The sequence below is a fragment of the Melitaea cinxia genome, chromosome 1, assembly GCF_905220565.1.
Source record: "Melitaea cinxia chromosome 1, ilMelCinx1.1, whole genome shotgun sequence".
NCBI lineage: Eukaryota > Metazoa > Arthropoda > Insecta > Lepidoptera > Nymphalidae > Melitaea > Melitaea cinxia.
This window is the reverse complement of record NC_059394.1, coordinates 6,111,953-6,121,840: the sequence shown is the minus strand read 5'-3', so window position 1 is coordinate 6,121,840 and position 9,888 is coordinate 6,111,953. Positions and strand designations below refer to the sequence as shown.

Below are 9,888 nucleotides of genomic sequence, written 5' to 3'. Positions count from 1 at the left end.
CTCTTGTATGCTTCCCGTGTTTTGGTTTTGCTAGTTGCTATAGTTGTATTTGTTGCTGTTTTATTTTTGTTAAGTTCTGTTATTATTATTTTTTTAGTTATTCATTTTGTGTGTGTGTTCTGTTTTGTAAAATGCCGAAAAGAACAAAAGAAGACCGTTTCAAACAGTCAATTGGTTGTCCGCTTTCAGGAATACTTTGAACGGGAGTGAGAACATAGCGGTCCATTATTATCTGTCAACCACATAGTGGATCGAGTTGCACAGGCACTTGAAATTAGGCGTAATACAGTGTCAAAAATTACTTCAGCCTATCGCAGTCCACTGTTGGATATAGGCCTCCACAAGCGCGTGCCAAAAAATGGCGTGAACTCATGTGTGTTGCCTATAGTCACTACGCTGGGCGGGTTGGTGACCGCAGGGCCGGCTTTGTCGCACTGAAGACGCTGTTGCCCGTCTTCGGCCTGTGTATTTCAAAGCCAGCAGTTGAATGGTTATCCCGTTATCGGTCGGCTTTATAAGTTTCAAGGTGGTAGTGGAACTGTGTTATCCCTTAGTCGCCTCCTACGACACCCACGGGAAGAGACGCTGGTGGCTATATTCTTTGTTGCCGTAGCCAGACAGCTTAGTGTCAAAAATAACTAAAGAACAGTATGGTGACGCCAATATGGAAGATAATGAGTTATCGACTCCCAAAAAGAGGCAAAGGAAATAAATGTTTGGTCGTTGAGGTTGAATATGATTGTTAGCGGAGAAATGAGATGCCCACAGTTTTACAATAATTAATGTCTTTGAAAGGTGCTAAATTATTTAATGGAAGTGTGACATCGTTATGGCGAATTTTAAATAAAATTGGATTTCCATAAAATAAAAAAAAGTTAACAAACGGAAAAGTGCGTGAAAACTTTGTGACATTCTTAGAAAAGGCGAAAAACATTACGAATTGGAACAACGTAGTATTCCTTGACTAGACATGGTTGAACGCCAATCATACTGTTGGCAAAGTATGGACAGACGACACTGCTCATTCTTCGACTAAAGTACCGGAGGGTAAAGGCGAACGACTAATAATTTGCCACGTGAACTGTGTTAATGGGTTTGTCGATAACTCATTTCTCGCGTTTAACATCACCCTTAAAATATTACTTATTCACTATAGCGATGATTAATTTTTAATAAGCAGTTAAAATTTTTTTTTTATATAATCGATTAAAGGTTAACCGCATTTGTACTCGATAATCGAATCACATCAATTAATTATGCATGGTCACTTCACTATAGAGTTAATTTGACATGTGTCACCGTACCCATCCTACGTGAAATAGGCTATAGATTTCATGTTAATTTTGCTTCAATATCTTAGCGCTATCTGCACAAAACTATCCATGGACTATTCAGGTTTGAAATATAGTATTTGTCACATTTTAAATATTAAATTTATTAATTTACTACTACTACTAACTGTACTATACTAAATTACTTTTTAAATTTTGACCCGAAAAATTGCTTGATTGTCGTTAAAAATTACTGTTCTTTCAAATATGACGATTGACAATAATCATAAACATCGCGCTTAAGATCTAAAAATTCTAGTTATTTTGCACCGTCCGGGAATTAATTACCTATAACACAAACTTACTGTTAAAATCAGTACAAATATTTCAGAAAACATTCAAAGTCATACCAATTTACATTAGAATTTTTGCTTTAATTAAATCAACAACTAAGAATTCTTGCTATTGAAAACCTAAACTTGCTTCGATTACTATCGGCTTCAGTAGCTTTCGGTCATTCACGACTCATACAATGTCATCGTATTTTTAGTTACAGAAATATTAGGGTCTTAGCTATTTCAGTAGAAAAAATAATCAATTCTTTAATTTTTTTTTATATTTGACTATGATTATCGGTTGTTGCACGCTGTTGCACATAGAAAAGCAGCCAGTTAGTTATATTGAATCTCTTAGGGTCGCCTGTTTACCAAATAAAGTTTTTTTTGACGCTGTATTAAGTGATACGGATTTGGCGTTTCAGACCAAAATAGCCGCTCAAAAAGTTCAAACGATTTAAAATAATAAAAATCATTATTATACAATAAAAAAAATATAAACAGCAAATTATATATTCATACTTATATACTTTTAACATTTTAAAGAATAAATTTAACATTTTTGAGACATAATTTACTAAAAAACAGGGCTCGTCCGGGATTTGAACCCGGGACCTCTCGCACCCAAAGCGAGAATCATACCCCTAGACCAACGAGCCGATGTATAGCCATAAGAAATAAGGTTTAATAAAGTAATCAAATTAATTAAACTGTATATGTATAAGTGATAAATAATTGTTTTAAATAATTCACTAGATTTACGAACGTGTCTAATTTTATTTTATTTATCATCATCATCATTTGCCTTAGTCCGTCTATTGCAGACGATTTAGACAGTGCCAGACAGACACTGTGTCGCCTAGGACACTCTTCAGGAAAACGCAGAGTTGCCTAAGCTCTGCGCCACCCTCTCGACCTCGATGGCTAGGCCCACGGGAAAGACGAGTGGATACGTGTGGAGCCAGTTCGGCTGCAGGAGTCTTTCGCATTTTAGGGCTATGCCACGAATGCTTGACGGAGACCCCATTCCGGATTTCAAATGAAGTTTTCCTTCTCCAGGACCCTGACGATTTTGAGCCAGGTTTATCCCTCGGTCGCCTTTTACGACCTCCACGGGAAGAAAGGGGGCAAGAATAAAATCATAATCAAAATTAAATTATTTAAATGTAATATAAATGTTTCAAAACGACTTGGAAGTGATGCTTCGGATATCTGAAGGTTATACAACCTGGTATTATAATACTAGTAAAGTACGCACGCTGGTGTACAAAGTATTTGTACGTGTGTACGAGCACAAAGCCGTATTATATATAATACCGTTCAATTTCTTACTTTTCCATTTTTTGGATCAAACGTCAAGTTTCAACAAACAAACATATAGTTTTTAGAAGGGCTATTTTCTTGAGTATACACTGTAATGTATACTCTAAGGCTAGTTTGCACCGAATTTATTATATAAAGAAGTAAATCGTTTCATACATTATTCGTAATTCTTAAATTGGCTGTAAGATTACCAATATACCTGAGATATTTTCGTCCAAATAAATAAATATCATAATTATAACATACACGGTTGTCTATGGTAAGCCACTCAATGCTTGTGCTATAGGTAATAGCCGACTGTTGTAATTAATTTTTTTTTTTTTATAAACATACATATAAATAACACATTTACTACTATCTACTACTATCAAACCATTTCAACTACAAATAAACTTAATTTACTTTCAGGAAGAAAAGATAGAATAGACCATGCACGACTTCCTTAGTTTGCTGTTCTATTCTACTGTAGTGTAACATACCAAAGATACATTTCAAAATACTTTAGTATAAACTTATTAGCAAAATTTTCTTGTGTAATTATATCCTTATGTTTTGTCACTTTTGAGCTAAATGACTTGCGCAGTCGCGGCCGGCTAATGAAATAAGATACCAGTTCGCAGCTAAGGAATGGTGGAATTAAAACTAAATAAATGAACCAACGCCAAACGGAAAACTCCGAAGCTTAAATGGTTTTCGGTCTCTTTGTCTTTGAGACGTTCATATTTTGCAACGTTTAAGCATTTTAACTTTAACAGTTCTTTGTCTTTTTTTGTCTTAATAATTGAATATACAAATTTACTAAATAAAAAATAAACAAAACATTTTAACACAGTAACTTCACGGGCGGCGGCGATCTTCGGCGGCTTCGAGGCGGGATATATACTCGTAATAAGCACAATAAATTTCTTTAGAATTTTGGACAATGAAAACATACTGGTTAAGGATCAGCTTTGTGTAGTAAATGTCAACGTGAGAAGAAAGAGAAAGTTTTTGGTAACTCAATAGCTTATACAAATAAACAATAAGCTATAAAACACCCACCTCTCTAACAAGTGATCTCAAAAAACAAAAATTCAACATGCTGACAATTATTATTACTATTGCTATACTTCTTTAAATCGCAGTTTAATACCGTAGAGTTGTATTTTTTCTCAATAGTCGATCCACCTATTATGTTTACAGTTGTATGATAATGATCAAAATAGTTGCTTTCATTGGTAAAAATATATTTAAATACAACATACACATATATACAATACAACAAATTTTTAAAAGTTTTTAAAACTTGCAATTGTTGTTTGTTAGGTTAGAATTTTACAATTCAAAATTGAAATGATTGAGCTAAAATTTTGTATACACGTTTGGTTTGTATGACAATGCCGTAATAGCTATGTGACGTATATATCAAACATGGCGGAACCCCAAACAATGGAGAATATATTTTTTCTTTACTCGATTATTTTATGGAATTATGGATTTAACCGGCCTAAAAATATAGGTCAGCCGGAAAATTTCACCGAAAATAATCTATTATTTATAAATACATGCTTTTATATCAAATAAATTGTATAATGACGTAGGAATTATTTCGATTGTAGATTTTTAAAGAAGATTTTTTTAAATTAAATGTGATCGCTGACGCATGCAACCGTGACGCCCTGACGGTTTGGTTTGCTTGTGCGTGTGTTTGGCACCTCGGGCACCGTGAGCGCTCTATTACCCCGGTGGCGAGAGGGAGCAATGGTACACTTCCCTACCGCTTTTTCACTACGCTGTGTCCTATATACCCAAAGGTTGTCTAGAAGAGATCGCTACTCTAGCGATACGACCGCCTTTGTACACTGTTTTTTATTATGTCATTATGTTGATCGTTGTTGTGTACAATAAAGAGTATCTATCTATCTATCTGTCTATCTACCCTTCTCACACTCTATTGCGAAAAGTGAAGGAGCCCATATCCGTTTTTTCTCGCCCCTGGTCGTCTCCTGCGAAGCGGGTCAGCATAGAGATCGATTTCGCGCTGCCTCTCTGCAGCTTCTTTTAGTGCCATGGCCTCCTCGCAGAAGGAGGTCACAGTCGACCAGCACCTCTCACTGCCACGCATGGAGCTCATTACTACACCCATAAACTAACTTCAATGTCAGACAAGCAGTAATGTCCTAGATTTAAGTCCGGTTCCTATATTCCAATAACGATTCGTTTTTCTACTGTACTAATGCCGTTATTTCAAACTGTTATTGTTGGAGATACTATCATACAAGGCGCTGTGTCATACGCCTAGCCACAGACCTAAAACAAGGCGTTTTAAAATTAATATAATATTTTTTGTTATCTAAATACAACTGATGTCATTATTTACGAACACTCAAATTTCGATCACTACATGTTTGGAAGTGAACGATTCGTAAGCATAATGAACCGTATTTGGGACATACCTGATATTAATGCTAGAGGCGTATTTTTGGCAAGGGCAAAATAGATAAACCTCTACTATCAAGTTTTATTTGCCATTATGTTAACTATTAACAAAATTAATTTGAGTTTTGTTTCATTATGTTTATAACCCTGCGCTTGACTGCGATTACACAACGTTGATATGTGGTAATACAGTCTGAAATGGACATTGTTCATTAACTGCTCAAGAATGATTGTCAAGTTTTGGCAATCCGCAAAAAAACCAGCCCCCACTGCCAGCGAATGCTGGTTTACACGCGCTATTGGTCAATACTTTACTGGTCTGTGTTATCTGTGTGTATGAGCTTGTTGGTCATGCGACGTGACTTTTGAACCCAGAAAGTAGTAGGTTGCGGTTGTTATCACAAACACCATATAGCTTTTATTATTCATGGCAATTTTGTGTCAACAGTGACCTGGTTAATTGAACTCAAACTCCTTCTCCATATTGAGATGACTTCATTGCCCAACAGTGGTACATACACAGACTGATTTAATCAGTCAATTCAGTCTGCATCTTTGCATATGCTTTCAACTATACTTGTACCTATTAATGACATAAAACCATATTGGCAAGAAAATCAATACTAAACGATTGATTTTATATGGGTTCGCAAAAGAATATTAGCTTCTATATAAGAATATCAATAAGTAACTAGAAGCTAGTAATTTGATAAACACGTGCTATCTTTTCAGACATAGTTCTGGCTCAACCATGTCTCAACCTAAAACATGGCTCGATCAAACTCTTTGCATGCACAAAAGTTATGTTACGCAACTACTCGTACGTTCTTACGTGATAGTAATTTTAAACGTCTCTATGGTACTACAAGAATCTTACTTAAAAATTTAATTCACATTTATTTCTAACAACTTACTAATGTATTAGTACTGCATAAATAAACACACATACTAAACCCAGGCTCTGGGTGGGAATGTAACCCACAACGACCAGAGCAAAAATCAGTGCTATTGTATTTTTCTTATTTAATTATTATTTATATCCTTGTGGATCTCCCGCCCGTGCCTTGGAGAGCACGTTAAAGCCGTCGGTCCCAGTCGTAATCATGTACAACTGATAGCGATCGTTACATATAGTAGGGAATATATCCGCCAACCCACATTGGAGCAGCGTGGTGGATTAAGCTCTGATCCTTCTCCTAAATGGGGAAAGAGGCTTATGCCCAGTAGTGGGATATTACAGGCTGAAGCGTATATAAATTTTAGTAATGACCTCTAATTTACTCGCTTTATATTAACTTCACTTATATATTTGTATGTTTTTATAACTGAATCCTTTGGACTTCATTTTGACCCACTTCAAACGTTCAGATTTCATTTACATTTAGTAGACTTATCGAGGACCGATAACAATACACTAATTTGATTAGATTTTCTACTTTTTATGTTACGTATAAAAGCGTATTTTTTAGTTTTTTAAAACTATTATTTATTAAATTATTACACTGCAGCGAGCTTTTTAACAAGCTGTGGCTCGTAGTTTCGACCGCATCATCTCCTAGGCGATGGAAATTTCGAGATAAAAAGTAGCCCATGTGTTACTGTGGCCTGTGGGTCTCCAGCCATCCACGTACCAAATTTCGTTACAATCAGTTCAGTAGCTTTTGCGTAAAGAGTAACGAACATCCATCCTTACAAACTTTCGAATTTATTGAACGACGTGTTTGAACAGCGGTCACAGCAACTGGCTGATGAGCCATGTATATGTCATGGCCAGGCCTATGTCTAGGTCATACAGATATTTGTCACGGTCTGGCTCTGGGTGTTTGTGATTCATCATTTCAGCCCATTACAGTCCACTGCTGGACATAGCCCTCCACAAGTTCGCTCCAAAAATGGAGTGAACCCTTGTGTTTTGCCCATAGTCACTACGCTGCTCGTCTTCGGCCTGTGTATTTCAAAGCCAGCAGTTGGATGGTTATCCCGCCATCGGTCGGCTTTTTAAGTTCCAAGGTGGTATTAGTGGAACTGTGTTATCCCTTAGGCTCTCAGCCTCTTACGACACTCACGGGAAGAGAGGAGGTGGCTATATTCTTAATGCCGTAACCACACAGTAATTTGTGATTATATTGTGTATATTTCTGGAATTTCTGGACACAGGATTTATATTGATTTTAAGCCGTTTTTATTGCTTACTTTACAAGGATCATTTTCTTATTCTTTTTATTTTTATTTTCCAAACGTTGGCTGAAAGTCAGTGAACAACACACAAAATGTGTCTGAAAAAGAAGAAGTCGATTAGGTATTGTTTTAGTAAAACTTTCCCTTTAAAACTTAATTCATATTAAGGGCAATATTCAAATAATTATAGCGTCTTACGAAGAGTAGGCACAGATGAAAGTGAGAGCTTACGAAGCCCTTTAAAGAAGTCATCTGACCAGCTTGATTGATGAGGCCGGAGATTTATTATGTTAATTCTTTGACGTATTTCTCGAATATGATTTTAATGAATTTTTCTTTATTCTTAAGAAATAAAAAAGTCATTGTTACGTAAATTAAGACGATTTATTACTTTTCTTAAAAATCATTTCTGTATGTTACACTAAATTCGCTGCTGTTGATTATTGTAAATAAAAGATATAAGAATAAAAGTAAAAAGTATACGAACGCGCTGTATGCTGATGATACGTGAACTGATTTTGTAAAGCTAATAAATTGTGTAACGGGCGTAAAATTCTGAACCGTACAATTTCTTAAACTCATTCATAGCTATTTATAATTTTTAGTCTTTGTTTTAAAAAACATAATACTGAACACAATTAAAGGAAATAATTTTTTTAAATCTGTCTAAATCTCGTGCAAGGCGCTTTGACTGAAGTAGAAGTTGGAAACAATAAACTTTGCGATTCTTTCATTTTAAAATACCTTTAAAAAAACAAAGTACACGAATAAGCGATAAGTACATCTTTGTGATTTTGTTATTAATATAATTAGTAGGAATAAGCACGTGCAGAGTGACAGCGCCTCGCAGCCTTAACATCCTGCGTTCAAAAATTCAATAAGTACTCTTAACATTATTATAGGTACAGCAGCGCCTGATTGAATCATCTGTCAACCCTCGCGGCGCCCACCTGATTTACCGAACGTTCATTTGATATAATTTTAACCCTTGCCCGAAGTAGATAAGTTTATTTTGAGCCGGTCGAGTGCCGTTGTTCGTTTTGTTAAAGTGCTTCTTTTATGATGACATTCCGCTATGCCTCTCCCAATTAACCCCGGCTGGAAGCTCAAAAATTAAGTTAAATACACTGACTTTGCCAGTGTTTACTTATTGGCAATCGACGATCATAACTTCGTAAATTAAAACTCCCTAGGGACTGATATAGGGTAAGTTTTATGCGAGACGGCTTGTTTTATTATTTTTAGTCTTCGTTCCATCCGCATGAATCAATATAGAGAGGTTTACTTAGCGAATGTACTGAGTGCAGTCCCCGCTCTTAAGCCGTAACATCGTTTCTTATTCCCTCTCACTGCGCTAATTAAGCGATCGATTCTGACATAACAATAGTATGAAATATAATGAAATGTTGTTTTTATAAATAAAATAAGCGTTGAAAAGTAATTACGGTTTAAATAGCCGTATTAATATTTGATTGTCGTATTATAAATCGTATATAATAATATTTTTGATATAAAGGTAATTTATCAACGGGTCGACGGCAGTGATAAAGTAACATGTCATGACAAAGGCGTATACAGGCATATATTATTTATAGCTAACAAATATTGTATCCTATTGAAGGTTAAAAGCCTTACCTATATGATAGCCGTATGAGAGATTATTATAATCACAATCTCCCGATTATAGTTTTCTTTTACAATGACGTCATTAAAGACTATAGATGTCCATCTAACTTTACAAGTAACGATCTTACTTACATGTTACAATGTGTTACCAAATACTTGAGTGTACACACACTTTCAACTAGTAAAACTTAAGCTCACGAGTGTAAACTTGGCTTAACTAAGTAGCGACATATTTCACACGGGCTTTGCTACCTGCGCCTAAAACAATCAAACAACCACTTGAGGCAAACAACTTAGCGGGTCTTAGATTTAACTAAATACTAAGTTCGGCTTAAGTAAGATAAGTTACGAACGAGCTCTTACGAGATAACACCGCGGTACCGCGGTAACAAAACGAGTATATGTAATACAAATTTTTTTTTGTACATACAAAATTACTGGTTGAAAAATATACTATTAATATTGAAATAATAAAAAAAAAAACTAAATGTATGTACTTAAAAAAATATAATTGACAAAGTTGTAAAATAATATTCTTTAGGGTTTTTAGTACATACTTAAATTATTTAAACTAGCCGTTGACTACTTAAAGAAATAAATACTTACATATATTATTTTAAAAGTATTTTGTCGGACTACCATCAAAATTTTACTTCAAAACTATCACATAAAATTTCTATCGAATATTTATATTTTCTACTTTCTACATAGGTATAGGTACTACAGTTAAGTTTAGC

At 35.1% G+C, this 9,888-nt stretch overlaps 1 non-coding gene across 1 annotated transcript; it reads right to left on the bottom strand.

Annotated features, from left to right (window-relative positions):
• Positions 1-2,193: 2,193 nt before the first annotated feature.
• Trnap-ugg lies at positions 2,194-2,265 on the bottom strand. The gene has a single exon. It is a non-coding gene; the product is annotated as a tRNA-Pro (tRNA).
• Positions 2,266-9,888: the final 7,623 nt, after the last annotated feature.